General features: G+C 38.9%; 1 protein-coding gene across 3 annotated transcripts in view; it reads left to right on the forward strand.

Annotated features, from left to right (window-relative positions):
• The first annotated feature begins 1,029 nt into the window (after positions 1-1,029).
• The window catches only part of SYNE3 (spectrin repeat containing nuclear envelope family member 3), a 185,467-nt gene continuing 161,288 nt past the window's right edge, over positions 1,030-25,208 (forward strand). For 2 of the 3 annotated variants that reach the window (XM_072630318.1, XM_072630320.1), the window contains exon 1: positions 1,030-1,287. The gene's annotated coding sequence lies outside the window, so the exon portion shown is untranslated. Of the gene's footprint in view, positions 1,388-25,208 lie in introns of all 3 variants that reach the window. The other variant, XM_072630319.1, reaches the window with a different exon arrangement.

Consider the following 25,208-nt stretch of genomic DNA (forward strand, 5'->3'; position numbering starts at 1 on the left):
AAAAAACTTTTTCTTCATTGCAATCTAAGCAGGGCAGGAGACTGTTTTAGCTTTCCTTTGTTTCTTTACCACTTAGCACAATGCCTGACACATAGCAAACACTTACTAAATGCTTTTTGACCAACTGTGCTGGCAAGGCCACAGGCTTCTCATCAGGTTTCTCAAACATATTTTTATGTTTGAGTTTGGGACTTAATGAAAGTTTGAGTGAATTCGAGGAATGCTTGGAGTAAGAGCAGAAGGAAGGAACTGGTATCCAACCAACCCCTGTGATGTGGGCTTCCCAGCTGACTTCCTGGTCAAAGTGAGATCCTGAAGCTTTTAGGGGCCTTTACCTTGACATTAGAAGCAGAGGTAATGAGGTTAGGATATGCATAGGAGGGGAGTCAGGTGTCGTTAGTTCCAGGTGGGCTCCACATATTTTAAAAAATGTTGGCTGCAGTGTCCCTTTTCCAGTCTGATATCAGGTCTATGAAGACAGAAGAAGCCCTCACAGGCAACAATTCTAGTTTCTATGGAACTGTCTGGAAAGGCAGAGTCACTCCACCCTCCTAGTCACCATGCACTGGGTTAATCTATTCCATATCTATCCCGACATTCTTCTCTACTGACTAGGACAGAACCGGGTGAGAGAGGAGGGACCAACTCATAGGCATCACTTGAAAGGCAGCTTCAAGACTGGGGCAGATACAACTGGAACTTGAGTTAGATTATCTCTCACGAACTCCCACTGCAATTTCTGACTCCCCTGACTTTCTGACACAAGCAGCTGTAAAGTGAATTTACCCGGTTTTAAATTGCCTCCTCCCTTGGAAAATCCATCTCTGCCTCCTTCCTCCTTTTATCCCCAACCTCTCCCCCAAATCAAGAACGGGGGAAAGAAGGAGCTTGTGGTGAATAATGTGAAGATGTATGTGTTTTTTGCAGATGTGGAGTGTGGCTGCTGCCTGAGTGAGCGCTCTCTAGGCAAAGTGGAGGGCGGAGAAGATTGGAAGAGCTCGTCCTTGAAAAATGGTTACACAACCAGTCCAGGACCTGGTCTCTTGCCACGGGAGCAGAAGAGGATGGACTGAAAGAAAAGATCTAACAAATTTACCAGCTGCCTCTTAAACCTAAGCTTGCATTCCCCCCACTTTGAAAAAAATGGGGAGGCGGAGTTGGAGGAAGGCTGGAATTGGGGAGGCGGGGTGTCCTAGCCCCACCCTCTTTCCCTGAGCTGGCAGCCCTCCCTGAGTGCTTTCTTACAGCTGTCACCGGTGCCCCGCGCTCCCTTCCTGCTGGCCCCAGGTAGCGTGAGTGACCTCTGGACTGGGGATCCTCGGGGGTGTTGGTAGGGGTGCCTGAGGCGGAGAGTTAAGGAAGAACCTGCCTCGCTGGGATAGACAAGGTGGGCTTGGGGAGTTGATGGTGCTTTCGGAGCCATCTCGAAGTTCAAAGCTAAGTCAGTCCCAGGAGATCGGTCTCCCGGTTTGGGTCCAGGGTGTCTCGGGTTGGGGGCGGGGGGGAGGTAATGAAAGAGAGCTCGAGCGGCTGGCTAGGGGCCTCTTCGCCTGCTTAGTCCCTCTCCAACTAATCAAAACACCGGCCTCGAGACGATGGAGTTTTAATCTCCACCCTTTTGCCCTCCTCTTGTCAATTGGAGTTTTTATCTGTGTGAGCTTAACTCCGCGTTTCTGTGTTGGTGTGTGTATGGCGTTGGCTTTGTGTGTTTGAGAGGAAGAAAAAACAGAAGTGAAATATCAGCCCGTGAGGCAGTGACGGTTGTGCCCATGACGTGACATCTGTGGGCTGTGTGGCGGCTGGCGCTTATTTATAGTTTAAATTGAAATACTCTTCCTTCCTCCTCTCCCCCCACCCCCGGCCTCCCGCCGCCCCCAGCAATGAGTAGGAAAGTTGCTCCATGTTTCTCTGTAAATCAAGAACTATTTAACTAGTGCAAAACAGCAACAGGGTGGAAATGGGAATAGAGCCACCAAGGCGATGTTCACAGATTGATCTGAAAACTTAAATCTGCTAACTCAGGCTGCTCTCTCTCAAAAGCGAAAACGTACTTAGCAGTTACGTGAAAGTACCAGATCGCCCTGTTTGCTCCGTATGTCTATTGACTCCCTGCCACCTCCCCACGCACACACTCCTACCACAAATCCTCTTATTTCTGTGGCTCAGCAATTGGGATCCGAACTGATGCCACCTCCCACTTCCCGCTCAAATTGCTGCATCTTTTGTCTGCCCTATGCCCAGATATTTTAAATTGGAAACCATGGATGTCTGCAAGTATTGTGTGTGTTTTAGTCACGGTTTTCCACATGCTGGTGCTCTAAGAAGGGCTTGGAGGCTCTCTAAGAGGAGACACCTGTAGTGGAGAAGCTATTGGATTGGCAATAGGGAGATCAGATTCTACTCCACGTTCTGTCATTACCTACCAATACGATCTTGGACAAGTTCCTCGCCCTCTCTGAACCTCAGGTTCCTCATCTGTAAAACAGGGGTAGTGGAATAAGAAGGCATTTCTTAAGGTACTTTTCAACTCTCAAATTCACAGATTTCAGATATTTTCTTATGGGCCCTCTAACTCCTAAGTGCGAGAACTCTAGAGTCACATATGGCATGTCAGTCAACCCTGAAGGGTTAACAAAGAAAATAAGTTTTTTCTCCATTGTTTTTAAAACCCTTTACAAGTCAAGGGTCTTCTGACTCACACTAAGAGAATCCCCTTGAGATCCTAAGGAAGCCAGCCCTAAATAAATGACTGGTGGGAGAGGGTGGGGATGGCAAGAGAAAAAACTGTTGGAAAACAGTCTGCATGCCAGAAAAAGGGAAATGTGTCCACCAATGAATAGGAAACAGCCTAGCTTAGGGATCATCAGATTTTTTTGGAAAGTACTTTTTGGTGAGTGGGTGATGGGGGAGCATGGACAATAAGAATGATTTTCCATATTTCCTGTAACCTTGCACCAAGATGGAGAGAACACCCCGTATCATGCTTCTTTACTTTCCCTTTGGGACAACACATTCTACTACCAGGAATACATGTTCTGGATTTGCAGTTGTGCCAAGACCTTTAGTACAGTGGCATCAACTTTCATTATGCGAGGCCCTTGTTGGAGCCAGCATCCTCTGGAAGTCTGTGGGGGTGGACATCCATTTGGCAGGGCTTTTCCTTGAAATTGTATTTTATATTGAGCTCCTTGGAGAAGTCTTGTGACTGATACAGTTTAATAGGCTTTGTATTTTTAAAAGGAAATAATGAAAACACATACACACAATAGGTTCAGTCTTTTCCTCCCAAAGTGTCTCAGCCAGTTTTGGTTTATAGTTAATTTTGCATGCCTGCCTTTTTATAAAAATGCATCAAAGCTCATGTCTCTTGTATGGTTCTCAGGCATGTGCCTGAGGCATGTTTTGCCTGGTATATAGAGGAGGCCTCTGAGTTCCTCACAGTCTCCTCCCTTCATTGCTATGCAGTGACATGGGCAGGGATCCCTTGTTTAGTGGCAAAGGGGGACTTGCTCTGAGTTAGCTCAGAGAACTAGACCAAATGAGCTTAGGATATAAAATATTTACTCCCAAATCTCAGCAGGAGCTGCATATGAGTCCTATTGGACTCACATTTTATATCTCATGAAGTATATATTTAGAGCAGAAAGGGACCTTAGAGATCATTTCATTTAACTTTATGTTACAGCAGAGAAAACAGTGGAACAGGGACATGAAAGACTTTCAGTGTATTAATAACAGAAGCAGGACTCAATCCCAGGTTTTCTGACTCCCAGACTTCCTCCACTACATCATGTTACCAGCCCTAGTTCTAATGCTTTTTAGCTAACGGGAAGAAAATTTTGTATTAGACTTGTTAGAACTGGAAAGGACTCTCTTTCATTAAAGACTGTCCTAGCAAAGAAGAATTCTGAGGGCCAGAGTAGTACTCAATAGCATTTTAGAATTGGAAAGATCCTTAGGGAGCTGTTCAATCAACATCCAACACTGTTTTACAGAGAGAGAGACAGGCAGACAGATGAGAACTGAGACCTGGTAAGAAAGTGAAGATTTGAACCCAGGTCCTTTCACTCCAAAGCCAATGAATTTTTCATGCTACCATGGGAGAGAACATCATTTTCCCAACTTAATAATAGCAGCAGGACTGACTTGAAAAATCCCAGGTCCTTGGACTTCTGAAATTTTTCTACTACGAATTAACGTTGACATGATTTTCAAATACTAATTCATTAATTAAATTTACTGGGGTCATTGTAGACATTGGTCTGGTCAAGTAGAAAGAATTCTAGGTGGAAGGAGGCACTTAATTCTGTGATTTTATAATTCTAGATAGTAGGACTGTTATGCTTATTTCAGAGATCAAGAAACCAAAGTACAGAGAGTAGAGATATAAGCAAACTCAGTTTTCTTATCTATAAAATAACAGGGTTGGACTTGAAATCCTTTGCAGTCAGGAGAGGTGAAATGATTTATCTAAGGTCACAGGCTTAATTAGCAGAGGAAGCAGAATTCTAACCCAGGTTTTTGTTTTTTTTTTATCAGGTTGTCCAGTGTATTTCCTACTTCATTGTGTAGCTTTTTAAGAATTGTTGTAAAAAAAAATACGATATCACCTATAAGTTTTTATTTAATAAAAGCAGTAGAGAGTTATTATTGCTATTACATAAATGTCCAACTATTATTATTATAATGCATGTGATTTGCATATACTCAGTTGACCAGTATACAAGAGCTTTCACATCACGTATTCCAGGTTAAGGTGACAAATGATATGATACAAATAACTATAATTGAAAATAGTAAATTTATTAAGGAGGAACACATTTCTGTGAGTTCAAGGGAGGAAGATAATTACAGATATGCATTTACAGAAAGGTAGTACCAGGTGAGGCTTCTTGGAGGTAGTACTATTTTAATTGGGCTATAAAGGAATGGTAGGAATTCAATAGGTGGGACACTGTGGAGGGAAAACATTCCAGGCATAAAGAATAGCATGAACAAAAGTGGGAAAGAGCAGGGATGGGGGGCAGTGGAAGCAGCAGATAATTGGTTTGTGCTAGAGAATAGGTTCATGGAGGGGAGGAGTATGAGGTAAGGCTATCTAGGCAAGGTATTGCTGGATTAAAATAGGGTTGAATACCAGAATAAATGTAAAGTTTGCTGAGACTTTTGAATAGAGAGGAGTGATTCAGGAAGACAGTTCCCACAGTGGTTTCTAATTGCTTTTTTGGTCCTGGATCCCTATCAGCAAAAATACTTGGAGCATACACCACAATAATTGCATATTGATTTATTTATCAACTACATTTTGTTCAGTTATGTCCAGTTGAGTTCTACATGATGAAGTCCATGGGGTTTTCTTGGCAAAGATACTGGAGTGATTTGCCACTTCCTTTTCCAGGTGTCCCCATTTTATAGATGAGGAACTGAGGTAAATAGGGGTTAAGTGACTTGCTCAGGTGATACAGCTAGTAAGTGTCTGATGATAGATTTCTACTCAGATCTTCCCAACTCCAGGGCCAGTGCTCTATGCACTGCACCATCTAGATCCCCATATACATGTATTATTGTACTAATAATTATGTTATAGTACAAAACTTTCACTATTTAAAAAGATAAGGTAAACTGAAATAACATTTTGACAATAATATTCTATTTTATTAATGATATTTTTAATGAAAGCAATGCGATTATATGTGTTTTATTATTTTTCAAAAACTTGAATGCTTTGTGGTACAGCAATTAGAAGATCTGACTCTAAGTTTAGTTTTTTCAACATTTCGTTGAATTGTTATGATAGATGGAAAAGATACTATATATTAAAGATGCATAGGTTCAAGTGGAAGAAGTGCATATAAATTGCACTTACTAAATCATGACAATCGTTTTAAATTTCCATCCATCAATCATGCAAAGGTTTCTGTTGAAATCCGGTTAACAAGTTTTTATCTTCCCTGAGGTCAATTAAGTAAACTTGGAGACTAATAGGAAGGTGTGTTTTTATATTTTTAACAAATAATTTCTAATTTGGAAGATTTTGAGCAGGTTAGAAAATTATTTTGGAGATTTTAAAGCATGCAGATCTGAGATCTTTTGTAGATGATACACTTGCATTGTTTTTAGCAACCCAGAAAATAAATATTCAGAAGGAGAGGATGGTGGATGGTGTCAAATGCTGCACAGACTTCAAAAAGGATGAGCACAGAGAAAAGGCAGATTGATCATTTAGAGAGCACTGGTAACTTTCCGGAGAGCAATTTCATTTCAGAGTTGAGTCAAGGATAAAGAGGAGTTTGAGAACCAGAGAGAGAAGGATGGTGGTGTCCTCAAGGGAAGAATGTGATGAGATGTGCAACTGAGAGAGCAACCTGTCCATAGCACCCATCCAGTACTATTTGTCTTTTTACACACACACACACACACACACACACACACACACACACACACACACACACACACACAAAAGCTATGGGAGATTTACTGAGATTCAGAGGGCAGTGCCCACCTGCTGAGGCACCTGTGGCTGCCACACCATAATCTGGGAGCCTGGGGTGGGAGATGGGAGGGGAGGGAGGATGGGGATTTTGCTTGTTCAGCTGCTACTGGTGCTTGGATCTTGTTTTTGTTGTAATTGCCCTGAGGGGACAACTGATGTCCCATTCAAACACATTGCTTTCATTAAAAATATCATTAATTAAAAAATAGAATATTATTTTCAAAATGTTATTTCACTTTATCTTATCTTTTTGTGTACTATAACATACTTATAGCACACAAGAAGCCACTGATGGTGAGGCTGAAGTAGGGGAATTTTGATCTTTGTGCTGGAGGCAAGTCCTATATAACCTAGAGGAGGGGAGAGAATACAACTCATGTTTTCACTAATGGATTATTGGTTGATCACTACCCCTCATTCTCAAGCTTCAACTCTCTTTAAAGATCACTAATATCAAGGATAAATTGGAAGGAGAGGCAAAAGTAGCAGTGGGCAGACCCATTAGGAGGCACTGTTACAGTGTTTCAGATGTGGGGAAGTCGTGAGGATCTGTTACACAAGAACTTTGGTAGTGGGATCAGAGAAAGGTGGTAAGAAAATCAAATTGATTCTGATCACATTTTGTAATTGATTCTAGTCTGTGTCAACATGGAAAATTGCCTAAGCTATGTTTCTTTGTCTCTGAGTTATATCCAGAAGTTGTTTTCCTCTCTGAGCTAAATTGTCCCATAAATCACCTTAATTCAAAGAAATATATTGTCTCTATATATGTTACTGCCTATATACAATTAAGGGAGATCTGTTATCTCACTATAAGGGTTTTTCAATTGTGACAGATGTGATAAACATTAGATAGATGTGAGAAGCATTCAAGTTCAAACGTAGCCGCACTTGCTTAGGTATGTGACCCTGGACCAAGTCTCTTAAGTTTCCTCAGCTGTAAATGGGAATCATAGTACCCACCTCCCAGAGTTATGAAGCAGGTAAAATTAGATAATATTTGCAAAGCTCTTCTTAAACCTTAAAGTGCTAGATAAATCCTAGATGTTATCATTATTGTTGCTATTATTTGATAGAACTTGTTAACTTTCCGGGAAAAAAGAGAAGTGAACAAGAAGAAAGAATCAAGGACAACTCCCAAATTTTGAAACTGGGTGAATGGGTTAGGCTGACAAGTCAAAGACAGATCGAGTAAGGGCAAAAGTCTAGGGGAAAAGATAAACAGTTTTTGGAGGTATGGTATCTGAGGAGATGCCCTGCAGGCAGTTAGATGTGAGTCTGGCATTCTGGAAGGCATCAGCATGAAAGTGGAGGTTGAAGCCTGAAATAGCCTAGAAAGAGAGTACAGGAAGGAGAGAAGACGGCCAAGTACAAATTCTCAAACATTCTAGAAAAGGAAGGGACAATAAAAACGGAGAGAGGAAAGGATCAGTGAGAGAGATAAAGAGGAACATTTCATTCATCAAACATTAATTGCAAATCTCAAGTGCATGGAACCAGGTATTTTTTTTCTTTTTTGACAGGACATGTGATTTCATTGCATGGACCCCCTATGCCAATACAGGTTGGCATCTGTTAGGCAATTTGTGGTCTTAAAGAGTTGCCTGAGACACTGGGAGATTAAGTGAATTGCCCAGGCTCACATAGTCAGTGTGTGTTAGAGGCAAGACTTGAACTGAATATCTTCCTATCTCCAGATCCATCCTTCTATCCACCATGCCATGTTGTGTCTCATATGGGCAGCACCTAGGAGACAAAGATGAAGAATGATGCAGATTCCATTTTCAGAAAACTTAGTATTTAGTAAGGAGATAAGATATCTACACAAATATAAATGATATAAAGTATAATACATAGAAATTCAAAGAGGGAGAAATCATCAATCGTCTGAAGCCTGGGACAGAGAGAGACTTTAGGAGGAGAGGTTAGTTAACAGGTTTAAACTCTCAGGCAACTCTTTAAGACCACAAATTGCCTAACAGATGCCAGTCAATGTGAGAGAGAAGTCAGTGATCTCATTTTATCTTCATAATGTGACATTGTAGATGTTATAGCATTAGCACAGATTACAACCCACCTATATACTAGCACCCCATGCACTTCTTATCCACATCTTTGCAAAATATCATCCAATTATGTGTGTGTTTAATCATTTTTCAGTTGTGTCCAACTCTTCATGACCCCATTTGGGATTTTCTTGGCAGAGATACTGGAGTGGTTTGCCATTTCCTTCTCTAGTTCAATTTATAGATGAGGAAACCGAGGCCAAAAAGATTAAGTGTCTTGTCCGTGGCCACACAGCTAGTAAATGTCTGAGGCCAGATTTGAGTTGAGGTCTCCCTGACTCTAGGCCTAGCACTCTATGCCTTGAGCCATCCAGCTGTCCAATGCTATTATGTAAATGTCAGCTATTATTATTATTATACATGTGACTTGTATAGGCTCAATTCATTAGAGAAGAGTATACACAGAGCTTTCACATCATGTATTCCAGGATAGTTCTACAAATGTTCATCATGTGCCTATGATATACTATGCTAGTCTCTGAGGGGAGACTAGTCCCTGACCTTAAGAAACTCATAGCAATTATTAAGAAGATACGACCATAATTCATAATGATAAATGTGTATAGTTACAGACTTTCCTCTGATTCCTTTAGTATTATCTGGGCATCAAGGCAACATCTAAGTTGTCTATCTGATGTGATCCCTAGCTATTGCTATATGACTGGATCTTTTCCTTTGGTGGTCATATCTGTCCTTGATAATGCCTTTTATTGGTATCAAATTCAGACAGAAACAGGGGCTACCATTCTACAGATAAGGATCCCTGCAGACTGCATATTGACTTAGTCTTAAAATGTAACCTTGTCTCTGTATTATTATATGTTTTATATTTTGTTAAATATTTCCCAAATATATTTTAATCTGATTTTGACCACACTCAGGTGTGTTTCTGGATCACATGTTTGACACCTCTATTTTATATAATTTTGTTTCAATATATTATTCTATTCATTGACTGAATTTGGAGTCAGGATAACTTGGTTCTATTATCTGACCTTCTACCACTTGCTTGCTCTGCCAGTTGTTCAGTTGTTTCAGTCATGACTGACTCTTCATGACCCCATTTGGGTTATCTTGACAAGATACTGGAGTGGTTTGCCATTTCCTTCTCCAGATCACTTTACAGATTAGGAAACTGAGGCAAACAGGGTTAAATGACTTAGGGCCACACAGTAAGTGCTTAAGGCCAGATTTGAACTCAGGTCTTCCTAACATCAGACCCAGCACTCTATGTCAAATGCCTTCACTTCTCCATTTGCTCTTTCATAAAGTAGAGTTGGTCTAAATGACTTCTAAGAATGTCCTTCCTAAAAGGCTGGGATTATTAAGGGTTGCTCACCTCTGGGACCATCACAGATTGATATGCAGTGCAGATCCTCCTTAGTGGTTTCTCCTACAGTTCTTGATTCCTCTTCAGCTATTTATGGCCTATCCAGCAGGAAAATATCTAAGCATCAGGAACCTTAACTGACCCTCTGGGAAGAAACAAGTCCCAGGACTATTGGATGCCATTGTTATCACTTTCCTCATAGCTCACATTTAGATAGCTCTTGAATGCTTACAGAGCTTTCTCCTTACAACTCTGTGAAGTAAGGATAGGTGGCTTTAATACAGAGAAGAAATTCTCCCTAAGTTGGGGATGGGGTGGGGAGGGGCAATATCAACACAGTATGGTAATTGACCATGTGTATCAATTTGGAGTTCACAAAATATGAACCAGTTGTTCAGATATCAGCCCATTTAGTAAGGTATTCATTGACTAGAAAGATGCACTCAGTCTTCTCCACCCTGTCTGTTCCATCTATGTCCACCACAGGGCTGCATGCTACATGTGTCATCTATAATACAGGAGAGGACTTGTGATTTCTTAAAGTATGGTCTTCCACATTGTGTGGCTTCTCACTTTCTGTGAACTTTTACTACAGTGACAATTATAATGAATTAAAATAATCGAAGATAACTATCATTTCAACCGTGCTTTTAAATTTTGCTTCTTTACAACAGTCCTATAAGTCAAGTTAACAAGCCAACATGCATTTATTAAATGCTTCCTAGTACCAGGTATTGTATTAAGCACTATGATTTAAAGAAAGGCGAAAATTTTGCCTACCCTCGAGCTCATGTGCCAAGAGAAGAGGCAACATTCAAGCAGGTATTCACACTCAAAAGAGATGCTGGGTAAATTGGAGATAATCTCAGAGGGAAGGCACTGGTAAGGGGGAGGGAGGTAGATACTGGGAAAAGTCTCCCTGCAGAAGGTGGGATATGAGGTGAGTCTTGAAGGCAACCAAGAGGCAGAGATGGAAAGAATTCCAAGTATGGGAAGCAGCCAGTGAAAGGTATGGTCAGGAGAAAGGGTACTGTTTAAGGTATAGTAAGAAGTTCATCATCATCAGGTCATAGAGAATGTAGAGGAGAACAAATTTATAAGAAGAATGGAAAGAGGAAGGAAGGAACCAGATTGTGAAAGGCTTTAAAAGCTAAACAGAGGATTTTGTATCTGATTCTAGAGATAATTCTAGAGAACTACTGGAATTTATTGAATATGGGAGAGACAGGATGAGATCTGTGCTTTAGGAAGATCACTTAGCTAAGCAGAGGATGGACTAGTGAGATGAGAAGCCTGAGGCAGGAGATCAACCAGAAGGCTATTTCAGTAGTCCAGAAGTGAAATGATATGGTAGGTACCACAACTGTTATTAACCCCATTTTACAGATTAGGAAATGGAGGTCCAGAAAGAGGAAGTCAGTTGCACAACTAGGCATCATATCCTTGAGAAAATGCCATTAAAATGATTTAATCAGGATTTTAAAAAAACAGACCCCTATAATCAGAAAGAACACAGACTCAACCAGAACTTAAAAGAAAAAACCATTAAAGGATGTGAATACAATACTTGGCATATTCTTAGGTCTTGGTAGTCAGAAATTTTGGTCAAGTACAAGTGTAACATAAATAAAAGAGTAGTTTTATCTTTCACACTCTCATTCTTTCAGAGTAGAATTCTGGAACTGCACGACATAACTTAAAGGATGGTGAATGGGAAAATAACATTTGTCAATGCTTCTATTTATTGACATCATTCATTGCCCACGGTCACATCCAGAAATAATGTTTTAAAGGGGTACCATTTTCTGTCCAATCCTGCCACTTTTTGTAGTATAAATCACTAAAGAATACTTGTTTCCTGAATTTTGGAAACCAAAAAATCTTCAGCTCATGCTACACAAGTCTAGTGAAGAGGTTTTTATTCTAGGATATCTGAACATTTTTTTTAAAAGGTATTTTTTTTGATAACTGTATTCTGTTATAATTTTTTGTAAATCCTAATTATTGTATCATTCATTTGTGAAAAGCATTATCTTAAGAAAGCCTTCATAGGCTTCATTAGACCGCCAAAGGGAAGGGATTATCCATGTCACACACACACACACACACACACACACACACACACACACACACACACACACACACACACGCGCGCGCGCACACACACACACAACAGGTTAAAAACTACAGGACTAGTGTAACAGTAAAAGCTTTAGATTTGGAGTCCACTGACCTGGTCTGAACGCCTACACTGCTACTTAATTGCTTTGAATCCAAGTAACCTTGGTCAACCCACTTTTAATTTGTTGGCTGTTCTTTCCTCTTCTGTAAAATGAAAATATGGACAGTGACTGGACCTGTGATTCTCTTATTACCTAAAGTCACATGACTCTTAAGGTAGGGTTCTCTGTTTTATTTTTAATCTCTTACGAAAGCATGAGTTTTGTTTGACAAAAGTTTTGGACAAAGCTGAACTACTCCCAAGTGAAATGAGCTGAAATAACGATGTAGGCTGACTCACTCTGGGGTAGTCCTTTGTTTTTAAAGGAACTCTGCCTGATATAATGATGGGAGTATCTCTCCTCAAATGTCTCTGCATAATAAAACTTCAGCCAGATGAGAAAGGCTGATTATTGCTTAGAAGGTCAACCATTCTTGAGCAGTGTTCCTCTCTAGCTTTTCAGTATTATTGAATTATCCCCCAGTGGAACAGTATTGATAATAAGCTATCTGCCTCCTCTCCACATACTGCTGATGTGGTTGTAATAACGTAAAATGGCATATAATAATATCTATTTGTAGAATGCTACATTTGTATTTGTAGAATGCTACAATTTGTAAACACTCGCACTGTTGAAGCTCAAAATAAGCCTGTTAAGTGCATACTGCAAGTCATATTATAGTCAATTTACAGATGAAGAAAATAAAGTTCAGATCTGATGTTGCTGTTGTTGGGACTGGCACTAGAAACCTGGGTCCCAGCTTTCAATTGTTACTTAAATCTGTGATCATGGGCATATCATTTAACCACTCTGAGATTCAGTTTCGTCATTTATAAAATGAGGGGAAATATACTTGCTATACTGAAGAAGTCTGTAAACCTTACATTTCTATGGAAATATGAATTACAATCAATATTCAAGGCCACACAGATTATAAGTGGAGGACAGAACTGTATCTTCTGACTTTTGTAGGACTCTTTTCACTGCCAAAGCTGCTTCTACATAATTGAATTGAAGATTTTATCATAGAGGTATTGATCAAAAGAACTGATAATGTTTTATTGGTGAGGCGGGTGGGGGGAGATGAGTAGGCAAGGTTGGGGTGGGGGAGAAACATGTTTTCCTGTATTTGGTTTGTTATCATTTCAAAATAGGATTAGATTTGTTTTACTGGGAGTGGTGATATAAGAGTGATGGGTAAACTAGGAGAATAGAAAGGGTAAGAAGTGACCAACTGTTCAGCTATAAAAGATATGGAGGTTTTAGGGACCAGATCTCAATATGAATTAGTACAATAAAATAGCCAAAAAAGTTAATGTGAACTCGGGCCACATTAAGAGAGGGTGAAAGTCTGGGAAAAGCTACACTTGTAATATTATATTCAGTCTTGGGAATTATATTTTAGGAAGGCCAGTGATAAATTGGATCACTTCCAGAGCAGGGCAACCAGGATGGGAAGGGCTCAAATTCAATATGAAGGTTGTTTGAAGGAAATGGAAATATTTACCCAGAGAAGAAAAAGTTAGGGGAAATATATAACTATCCCCAAAGATTTGAAGAACTACATCATCAAGAGAAATTGTATTTTATTTTTTGCTTGGCCTCAGAGGGAACTAGGAACAATGGGTAGATATTGCAAAGGCATTCTCAGCCTTTATGGAAAGAAATGTTTGCTAATAATTAGAGCTATCTCAAAGTAAATGGAATGTCCTGTCCTTAAGCAAGCCTGGATGACCCCTTGTTGAGTGTGTTATAGAGGGGAATCTTGTTTAGAAGTTGTCTTCTAATTCTGAGATTCTGTGATTTTTGTGAAGTATTTCCCACTAAGGAGATACTTTATAATCTGATCTTTTATTTACTATGTTTGTGAATATTCCAGTGCCTCTCCCATATTCCTTAATCCCTCCTTCCCTCTTGAACCAAACACTGTTTTTTATGATTTTTGTCTTATTAATCAAAGCAGAGAATCACAGTATTTTTCTTAAAAAATCCTATGTCCAACCCATTCTTTTTTAAGGAGGGAAAATTGAGGCTAAAAAGAGTCTCTTCCCCAAAGTCAAAGGGCAAATCAATGGCTGACTTGAGACTAAAACACAAACAGTGGGTTGACTTAGTTGGTTAGAACATCATCATCATCATCATTATAGCTGAAAGCTTTGCTTATGAGTCTATTCAATTTGTTTGTTTCTATAGCTCCAATCTCTAACACATGCCATGTCTCCTATTTTGAATATGTGTGCTTTAAAAGTCCCAGGCAGAGCCAGGTTACAAGAGTAGGTAAATTTGTGCAAGGTCAGCCTACACTACAGAAAATATAATTTAAAATTCATATTTTTTTTTTTATTGGGGAGTAAGAGAGGTCAACAACATCTCACTAGATTATAGGATCCAGATTGGGAAGTGATCAGAAGTCATCTAGTCCAGCTTTTCCTTTACAAAAGAAACACATAAAGACCAAAGAAGGGGAAAGAACAGCACCCTAGTTAAACTCAGCTCCCTATCTGTGAAGGGGAAAGCATGTGGATCCAGAGATGGGTTCCAATCCCAGTTCTGAAACTTTCTAACTTTGTGACTGGACAAGTCACTTAAATCTTTCAATCTCAGTTTCCTCATCTGTCAAACAGAAATAATAATCCTCACATTAGTAGGCTCACAGAGTTGTGAGGAAAATATTTTTTAAAACTTAAAGAATTATAGAGCTAAGAAATACCTTATTTTCTTCATTTTCAAAAGGAGAGGATTAGATTGGATGGTCTGTGAGGCTGAAAAAGATGAATGGCTTATTTAATGTCACATAAGTTAGTGGCAGAGATGGGACTAGAAGCCAAGTCTCCTGACTCATAGATATGCTCAACCTACTGAACTATAGTCTCCCTTCTTCCTTTCTCAGCTATCTCTATTTTCCAGATAAGAGCAGAAGTTCCTGTTTTGCTTGGCCATTTAGGCCTGTTCTATATCTAGTCAGGTACACTGGGGATGATATGGGCCACTTGGGAGGAAGTTAAGCATCCTTCTTACCCACTGTGCCACTATCACCTGCACAAATTGATTTGTTTTTCATAAAGGATTTCAGTTTAATCAAAATTATCCTTTCTGCATTTCACAATGTTTTCTATCTCTTATTTGATCATAATTTCTTCTATTCTCCATAAATCTGACAGGTAAACTATTCCTTGCTCTTCTAGTTTGTTTATACTATCAGACTTTATATCTAAATTGTATACCCATTTTGACTCTATGTCTGTGCCTGGTTTCTGCCATACTGTTTTCCAGTTTCCTAGCAATTCTTGTCAAATAGTGAGTTCTTATCCCAAAAGCCAAAGTCTTTGGGTTTATCAAATAAGTAGATTACTATAATCATTGATCACTGTGTCTTATATACCTAACCTATGCCACTGATCCACCACTCTATTTCTTACCCAGTACCAAGTAGTTTTGTTGATTGCTGCTTTATAATGCAATTTTAGATCTGGTATGGCTAGGCCACCTTCCCTAGCCTTTCTTTTCATTAATTCCCTTGATATTTTGGCCCTTTTGTTCCTTTAGAGGAATTTTATTATTTTTTCTAGCACTATAAAATAATTTTGGTAGTTTGGCATGACACTTAATGAGTAAATTAATTTAGGTAGAATTGTCATTTTTATTATATTAGCTTGGCCTACTCATGAGCAACTGATGATATATCCTGAAAAGATGGAAGGTAATATTGGAGGTGAAGGCAGTGGGAAAGGTTGGGATGGAGAGAGAGCAAGAAAGCCCTGCTGAAGAAGGTGGAATTTGAACAGAGTTTTGATGGAAGCCAGGGAAACTTAAGGGGTCGATGTTAAGAGGGAGCGCATTCCAGGCATGGGTGTCAGTGGATACAAAGGTAGTGCAGTAGGAGATGGAGCATCATGTTCAAGGATCATGAAGTAGACCAGCTTAATTGTACTGAAGAATTGTATAAGAAGACCAGAGAGTCAGGAAATGGGGCACATTGTGAAGAGTTTTAAATACCAAGCAAAAGATAATTCCTTTCTTGGCTTCAGTGTACTCAAAGAACCATAGAATCATAGTCTCTTAGATATTGAGTTGAAAGGGATTTAAAAGTTCATCTAGTCCACCCATCCCCCACCATTTTATAGATGAGAAAGCTGAGGCCCAGAGAGATTAAGTGATTTGACCAAGATAAGTGACAGAAGTAGGATTCGAACCCCTCTACTCTGACTTTTAATGTGGCCAGTGGGCACAGGGTTCTTTAATATTGGGAGAGAAGTAGGATCTTACCCAAAAGTAAAAGGAAGAGGGGCTTTTAGTCAGAAGCCTGTTAAATAAATAGACTAGATAAAAATATTTTTGAGTTAAAAAGGACCTCCAAGCACATCTTGAGTACTAATATCCCCTTTTTAGAGATGAGAAAATTGACTCTCAGAGGGACTGATTGAGGCTTGTCTCAGGTTACCCAGCTGGCTAGCACCAGTACTGCAGGACAACGGTCTCACTTTGTGCAGACTCTGCCTTTAGCACATTAAGTTAAAGAGGCTTTTCTTCAGATGTTAAATTTCCTGAATGTGGGAAGAAATCTACTTCAGTCCAATAAGCTGGACTCTTGATTTTGTGGAGAAAAATAGTGGGTTCCTACCCATTAGGTATCTTCAGGAAAAGCTGGATGAATCTTTGTTGGGCATGCTGTGGAGGGCATTTTCAGTAGAGGCCTCCAAGGCCCTGGCAGATAGAATGTGAATGCTCTCAAAGGCAGGGAATGTCTTTTTTTTTTTTGGCCTTTGTATCTCCAGCGCCTACCACACAGTCTGGCACACAACAGGAGCTGAATATGTGCTTATTAATTGATTCCAGTTCTGAGACTGTTTTTGTGATGCTGTTGTTGGCCTTGAGTTTCCTCTTGCCAGCTAATTATTATGGAAGGTGACTTCCCTGCTGAGTATTCTTTTGTTTGTTTGTTTGTTTAAGTATATTGTCTTTAGTTGAATTAGCTCTTCTAATTGTTAGTAAAGAAAATTGCTTCAGGCCTAACCGGTTTATATCTTTGATGTGTCCCAGGCTTTGATTGCACCTACATGAATGATGTCTTGTGAAAACCTTGAAGGTGTTTCTGACTCAGAATTAGAGTAGTGTGTGAACTGCCATTCCTGTTTAACGCTTTATTAAAAGATATTAGGCATTCATCAGGCATTTTCCTTTGAAAAATTAGGCAGCAAAGTAAGCATGTGAAGAAAAACATTCACCAACTCCTTGATAAATATGTTTAAGATTAGCACGTATTTTCAAGAGCCAGGATGGCATAAATAATGACCTTGCAATCAAGAGACTTAGTTTTGAGCCACTTACTGGCCTTTTGACTTTAGGCAAGTCACTTAACTCTTCTGAGCCTCAGTTTCCTCATCTATAAAATATGGTTGATAGTTACATAATCTACCCTTTCTTCAGAGAAACTAAGAAGTACCATAGAAGTGCAGGCAATGAGGTGACACAGTGGTTAGTGTATGGGATCTGGAGTCAGAAGTCTTGAGTTCCAAAGCTGCCTCAGACATTTATTATCTATGTGATCTTGGGTGATTCACTTAACCTGGGTCAACCTCAGCTTCCTGAACTGTAAAATGGAGATAATAATAGTATCTAGTTCATAAGTTTGTTTATCAAAAAAGTTAGCATACGTAAAAGTGTTTTGCAGCTCTTAAAATGCTATATAAGTGTTAGCCAATATTATTATTACTACTAACCTCTCAGCCCCTTTAGAATATCAGTTAATAGGAAACAAGGTGAAGGAAAGACCTTACTGGACTCTACAGATGCATGGTTTTTTCTTTTTGGAGTTAGATGACAATAGAGATTTTCTACTGGGCTCTTTTAGAAGATATCTTTGCAGTATAATGTATACCTTGCCCACTATTCCTAATCTTAAGAAAGCAAACAAAACAAAAACAAAAAACTAGTCATGCAAAGAACCACGGTGTCACATCTCCAAGTGAAGATCTCGTAATCCATATTTCTGTGTCACATTTTCTATAGTAATAATAGCTATCATTTATATCGTATTTATTATTTGCCAGGCATTGTGCTAAGCCCTTTATAATCATTACATCATTTCATCCCTACAACAACCCTGGAAGGTAGGTACTATTAACTTCTGCACTGAATAGATGAAGAAACTGAGGCAGTCAGAGGTTAAGTAACTTCCCCAGGGTCATATGGGTAGTGGTAATAGTGGTAGTAATAGTAGTAGCAACAGCAGCAGCAAAAGCTGACATTTAAGTAGGGTTTACTATGTGCCAGTAACTGTGCAAAGTGCTCTACAATTATTATCTCCTGTAATTCTTACAACAACCCTGGGAGGGAGGTGTTATTATCCATTTTAAAGATGAGGAAACTGAGGCAGACAGGAGTTAAGTGATTTGCCTAGTGTCACACAGCTAGTAAATGAGACTATTCTGAACTAAGGTCTTCTTGACTCCAGGAGAAACAATCTATCCACTGTACCACCCAGTTGCCTTATTTTATACATACAACTTTGTTGTCAACCCTATGTAGTAGGTAGTGCAAAGGTTATTCTCTCCATTTCAAAGGTGATGAAACCCATCCTCTGAATGGTGAAATGAATCACCCAAGGACAAAGATAAGTGTCAGAGTCAGGATTCAAAACCTAGTTTCTTGACTTCCATTAGCATGAGCTGTCTGAATGCAGAGCAGTGTGCCAAGATACTCAGCAACATTTTACAATTCAATTCAACAAATGTTTATTATGTCCATGAATTCAGTGGAGAGCCCTGTGCTAGGAGAATAGGGAGATAACAAAGTTTGGTGAATATAGAAACCTCAAAGGCACCTTTTGCTTATGGATAGTAGAAGTTTAAAATTAACTCATTAAGTAGGGACTGAATGGTTGGAGAGATTGGTAATGAGATTAGAGTGCTTCAGATTAGAGCAGGTCACCTTGTAGTCTTCTCTATGTCGTATTCACCATAGGTCAGTAGTGTCCCCTCTTCCTGATTAAGATGACTCTGTGTGTGTATTTGGTGGGGTGGGGGTGGGGTGTCTGTAAATCAGATGTGTTCTAATTAGTATCCTAGGGATATCCCCTGGCTTCTTCCTCCTTTCCTGCCTCCTTTCCCTTTTCCTGCCTCCTTCTGTGTGTTGTTGGCTCTCCTCATTAGGTGGTAAACTCCCCGAGTTTATGTTCCCATGGGGTGAGAGACTGTTTTTCTTTCATTAATTGTGTTTCCAGTGCTTAGCACAGTGCCTGACACATAGTAGGCTCTTTATAAATGTTTATTGGATTGAATGAATTGGACTCTAGAAAATCCCAAGAGGAATTGTAAGAGAAAATTTTGTTACCCTGATTACAATGGAATTCATTTGGGGTAGATTTGTGCATTCTTTTTGATCAAGAAAAAACTTTAGTTAATCTAGTGTCAAGTCTTGCCTGGCTCTTTAGTGCCTCTGAGTGCCTAAGGTGCTTAGAGGACTGACTTTCTAAGCCTTAAGTGTTTGTTGTTATTGTTTTTAATAGAAAACCCGCACTTTTGTTTATTAGGTCTTATAATGAGTCCTGCTTCTTGTGTAATTCCAGGTGGTTTATTCAGCCTATTTTTTGCCTCAGATTTTCTTTCTGTAAAATGGACATAAAAGTATAGCCCTCCTCAACTACATCTGTTTGTTGGGCACCTTACAGTATGCTGACCATGCTTCCTCTAAAGTAGGTGAAAAACAGCACCTTTGTCCTCAAGGAAGTTACAGTTGTTCTAACAAGCACCAGATAGAGACAGAAGACTAGGTTTCAAATTCCTGTTTGTCTCTGTGTGACCTTGGGCAAGTTACTTAATTTCTCTGGTCTCATTATACTCCCCTATGCTGTATAATCAGTAAGACAGGGGTCCTTAATCTGGAATCTATGATTGTGGCTGCTTTTTAAAAAATGTTTTGCTAACTATATTTTAGTATAATTGATTTCCTTTATGTGCCTTCCTATTCTACTTTATGTATTTAAAACCATTATTCTGAGAAAGGGTCTGTGGGCTTCACCAGACTGCCAAAAGGTCCACGATACATAAGAATTTTAAGACCTTCTCAAAAGTCTTTTCTAGCTCTAAACAGAACTGTTTAAGGTTTACAAAGCAGTTTGCTGACCAATGTAAATAGCATTACTGTCATTTTACAGCCATGTGAACAATAATTTGTTCCCAGGGCTACTGACCTCATGTCAGTTCTCATTATCTTAAGCTGATATCTTGTATTTACATATGAGAACGTTGAAAGGTTTACAAAACATTTCTTCTCCAAGTCCCTTAAAGTAGACAATCATTCAAATAATAAGCACTATTAAACACCTGTTATGCTGTTGTGCTAGGTGCTGGGGATATACAGAATCAAAGATTTCTTAATCCAAGTAATATTCTACTGATTTTACAGATGAGAGAACTCAGACTCAGGCAAACAAAGTGATTTGCGACATCTCTATTAGGTGTCAGACTTGAAATCAGGTCTCCTGAATCCAGGCCCTGGTCTTGTTCCCACTTACATGGTATCTTCAATAGGGGAGACCACTAACAGGTATGAGACTATTAGAAAGCAGTACAAGACAACACAGTCTGTGATTAGTGACCAAATGTGTGTCACAGATCATTTTTATGGCTTATTGTGTGAATAATTGGTAGGTTGATCTTTGCTGGTGTTTGTGACCTTTAATAAAGCTGTCTATCTGCAAGATAATCTAGCGATGTCTGGTCCAGTCCTTTCATTTTACAGGTGAGGAAACTAAGGCCAAAATAGGTTAAGTAGATATCCAAATGTCCCACAGCTCTCTAATGGTCAAGTTTAGTAAGTGCTACTCATTCTTCATTCTTGTTACTATACCAGGGGTGGGGAACCTGCTTATAGACCTGGAACATATTTCTTGGCTAAGTATTTTATAGAAAGGACACTATTTTAGGGGGAAAGGGGGAAGGGAATTGTTAGGAGGAGGAAGAGGAGTTAAAAAAATGGAAGAGAGAGGATGTAAAAGATCATTTCTGGCTAAATGACCTGTTTGTGAAGAAAGGTGAGGATCTGGAGAGCACATCAGACCTGGAAGTCAGGAGAGACTGCTTCTAATTGGAACTGACATTAGCTAGCTTCCTCATCAGTAAAATGAATGTAAAACTCTCACAGATGTTATTGTAAGGTGTAATGAGGGGTCTGTGTAAAGGGCCATGTAAATGTTAGCTATTATGTAAGCCATTTGAGGTAAGGAACTGCTTACTTTGGTCTTTGCATTCCTAGTGCCTAACATGGAGTAGAACGTTAATGAATACTTTTTGATTTAAAATGTTTTATTTCATTAAATATTTCCTAATTACATGTAAAACTTTTAGCATTCATTTTTTTAAAACTTTGAGTTCCAAATTCTCTTCCTCCCTCCTGCCCCTTTCTCACCCATTGAGAAGGGAAGCAATATGATATTGATTTTACATGTGAGGTCAAGCAAAACATATTTCCACATTAGCCATGCTGCCAAAGAAAACACACAGAGAACAAGAAAAAATTGAATTTTTTTTTAAAAGTGTACTTTAATATATGCTCAGACTTCAATCAGTTTTCTCTCTGAAAATGTACAGTATTTTTCATCATGGGTCTTTTGGAATTCTCTTGGATCATTCATGGTCTTGATCAGAGTAACAAAGTCTTTCATAGGCAGTCATGCTTGCAATATTGGTCTTACCGTATACAATGTTCTGATTTCGCTCACTTCACTTTGCATCAGTTCACACAAGTCTTCCCAGGTCTTTTCTGATCCTTCTCATCATATCTTATAGCACAAAAGTATTCCATGACAGCCATTCAGTCATTCCCCATTTGATGGGCATCCCCTCAATTTCCAATTCTTTGGCACCTCAAAAAAGAGCTGCTCTAAATATTTTTGTACAAATAGGACCTTTTGCCTTTTCTTTGATCTCTTTGCGATACAGAACCTAGTAGTAGTATTCTTGGGTCAAAGGGTAGGCACAATTTTATAGTCCTTTGGGTGTAGTTCCAAATTGTTCTCCAGAATGGTTGTATAAGTTCACAATTCCACCAACAGTGCATTAGTGTCCCAGTTTTTCCACACCCCTCAGTCTTTGTAATTTTCCTTTTCTGTCATGTTAGTCAAACTGAGAGATGTGAGGTGATATTTTAGAATTGTTTTCATTTGCATTTCTCTAATCAATAATGATTTAGAGTATTTTCCATGTGATTATTAATAGCTTTGATTTCTTTTTCTGAAAACTACCTGTTCATATCCTTTGATCATTTATCAACTGGGTAATGGCTCATATTTTTAAGAACTTGACTCAGTTCCATATATATTTGAGAAATGAGGCCTTCCTCAAATAAATATACTGTAAAATTTTTTCCAGTCTCTTGTTCTCCTTCTAATTTTGGCTGCATTAATTTTCTTTGTGCAAAATCTTTTTAATTTCATGTAATCAAAATTTTCCATTTTACTTCCTATGATCTTCTCTATCTCATGTTTGGTCATTAATTCTTCCCTTATCCATAGAACGGATGGGTACATTTTCCCATTCTTCACTAATTTATTTATGATATCAGTCTTTATGTCTAAATCATTTATCCATTTTGACTTTATCTTGGTATATCATGTGAGATGTTAGACTATGCCTAGTTTCTGTCAAACTGCTTTCCAGTTTTCCCGGTAATTTTGACAGATGGTGAGTTCTTATCCCAAATTTTTGGATTTTTGGGTTTATCAAATACTAAATTACGATGGTCATTTATTACTGTCTATTGTGTACCTAATCTATTCCACTGATGCACTACTATATTTCTTAGCCAGTACCAGATTGTTTTGATGATTACTGCTTTGTATACTTTGAAATCTGGGTTTGCTCTGCTGTCTCCTTTCACAACTTTTCTTTTTTTGGATTCCTTTGATATTCTTGACCATTTTTCTTCCAGATGAATTTTGTTACTATTTTTTCAAGCTCTATAAAATAATTCTTTGGAGTTTGATTGGTATGGCACTGAATAAGTAAATTAAGATAGGTAGAATTGTCATTTTTGTTATATTGGCAGGCTACCCATGAGCAATTAATATCTCTCCAATTGTTTAGACCTATTTTTATTTGTGTGAAGAGTGTTTTGTATTTGTGTTCATCTAGTCCCTGAGTTTGTCTTTGCAGGTAGACTTCCAAGTATTTTATATTGTCTGCAGTTGTTTTAAATGGAATTTCCTTTTCTACCTCTTCGTGCTCTGTTTTGTTGGTATTACAGAGAAATGTTGATGATTTATATGGGTTTATTTTGTATCCAGCAGCTTTTCTTAAGTTATTCATTATTTCAACTGCCTTTTTATTGATTTTTCAACGGTTCTCCAAGGATAGCATCATATCATCTGTAGAGACTGATAGTTTTGTGTTTGCCTATTTTTATTTCTCCTATTTTGTTTTCTTGTCTTATTGCTGTAGCTGACATTACTATTACAATATTGAATAATAGTGGTGATAATAGACATCTTTGTTTCATTTCTGATCTTATTGGGAAGGCTTCAAGTTTATTGCCATTACATGGCATGCTCTTGGTTTTAGATAGGTGGTATTTAAAATTTTAAGAAAGATTCCATTGATTCCTATGCTTTTTCGTGTTGTTAATAGAAATGGATATTGTATGTTATCAAAAGTTTTTTCTCAGGGGTCAAGATGGCAGAGTAAAAGGACAGGTCTACTCTAGTTCTTCCCCCATAGCCCATAAAATACCTGTAAAAAATGACTCTAAACAAATTCTAGAGCAGCAGAAACCACAAATTCACAGAGTGAACCAGATTTCCAACCCAAGATAGCCTGGAAGGCCAACAGGAAAGGTCTATTGCACTGGGCTAAGAGCAGAGTGCAGCCCAGCCTGAACCACGCAGCATGGCAAAGATAGATAGGACTGGCACAGGCATCAGGGTACAGAATCATGGGTAGCAGCTGTGGTTCCCAGATTTCTCAACCCACAAATGTGAAAGACACCTTGCACTGTCATAAGCCTCAGCCCCAGTGCAACAGCAGCTCCACTTCTGGAGCTCTCAGCTGAAAGACCCTGGGGGAATCGGAGAACTGATCTGGGTCTCAGTCCTGAGTGGTGGTCCTGGGATGAAGAGGAATACTGGTGTGGTGGAGCTGGTGGTGACTGTGGAGAGGAAACCCTACTCACAGATCCAAGGCAGAAAAGAGTGCTTTTTGATGGCTCACAGATCAGAGTGCCGGCCAGGAGAGGAGTAGACTCCTCTCCCTTGACTGTGCCACCTTGGAGGAACTGAGAACTTACAGATCCCTAGAGTATACCCTCCACTTGACAAAGAACTAAAAGTCAAGTAACTGGCTGGGAAAATGCCCCCTAAAGGGAAACTAATAAGACTACAGAAGGTTACTTTCTTGGTGAAAAGGTATTTTCTTCCAACCTTTCAAATGAGAAAGAACAAAGCATACCATCAGAGGAAGACATAAAAGTCAAGGCTTCTACATCCAAAACCTGCAAAAAAATATATGCCATGGTCTCATGCCATGGAAGACCTCAAAAATGATTTTGAAAATCAAGTAAAAGAGGTGGAGGAGAAATTGGGAAGAAAAATGAGAGTGACGCAAGAAAATCATGAAAAGCGAGTCAATAGCTTGCTTAAAGGAAACCCCCCAAAATGCTGAAGAAATAACACCTTTAAAAATAGACTAACCCAAATGGCAAAAGAGGTCCAAAAAGTCAATGAGAAGTATGCTTTAAAAAGCAGAATTTGCCAAATGGAAAAGGAGGTTCAAAAACTCACTGAAGAAAATAGTTCTTTAAAAATTAGAAAGGAGCAGATGGTTGCTAATGACTTTATGAGAAACCAAGAAATTATAAGATAAAACCAAAAGAATGAGAAAATAGAAGACTATGTGAAATATCTCATTGGAAAAACAACTGAAAAACAACTGGAAAATAAATCCAAGAGGATAATTAAAACTTTTGGTCTTCCTGAAAACCATGATCAAAAAAAGAACCTAGACATCATCTTCCAAGAAATTATCAAGGAAAACTGCCCTGATATTCTAGATCCAAAAGGTAAAATAGAAAAGGAAAGAATTCACTGATCACCTCCTGAAACAGAT

Source organism: Notamacropus eugenii, chromosome 1, assembly GCF_028372415.1.
Source record: "Notamacropus eugenii isolate mMacEug1 chromosome 1, mMacEug1.pri_v2, whole genome shotgun sequence".
Taxonomy (NCBI): domain Eukaryota; kingdom Metazoa; phylum Chordata; class Mammalia; order Diprotodontia; family Macropodidae; genus Notamacropus; species Notamacropus eugenii.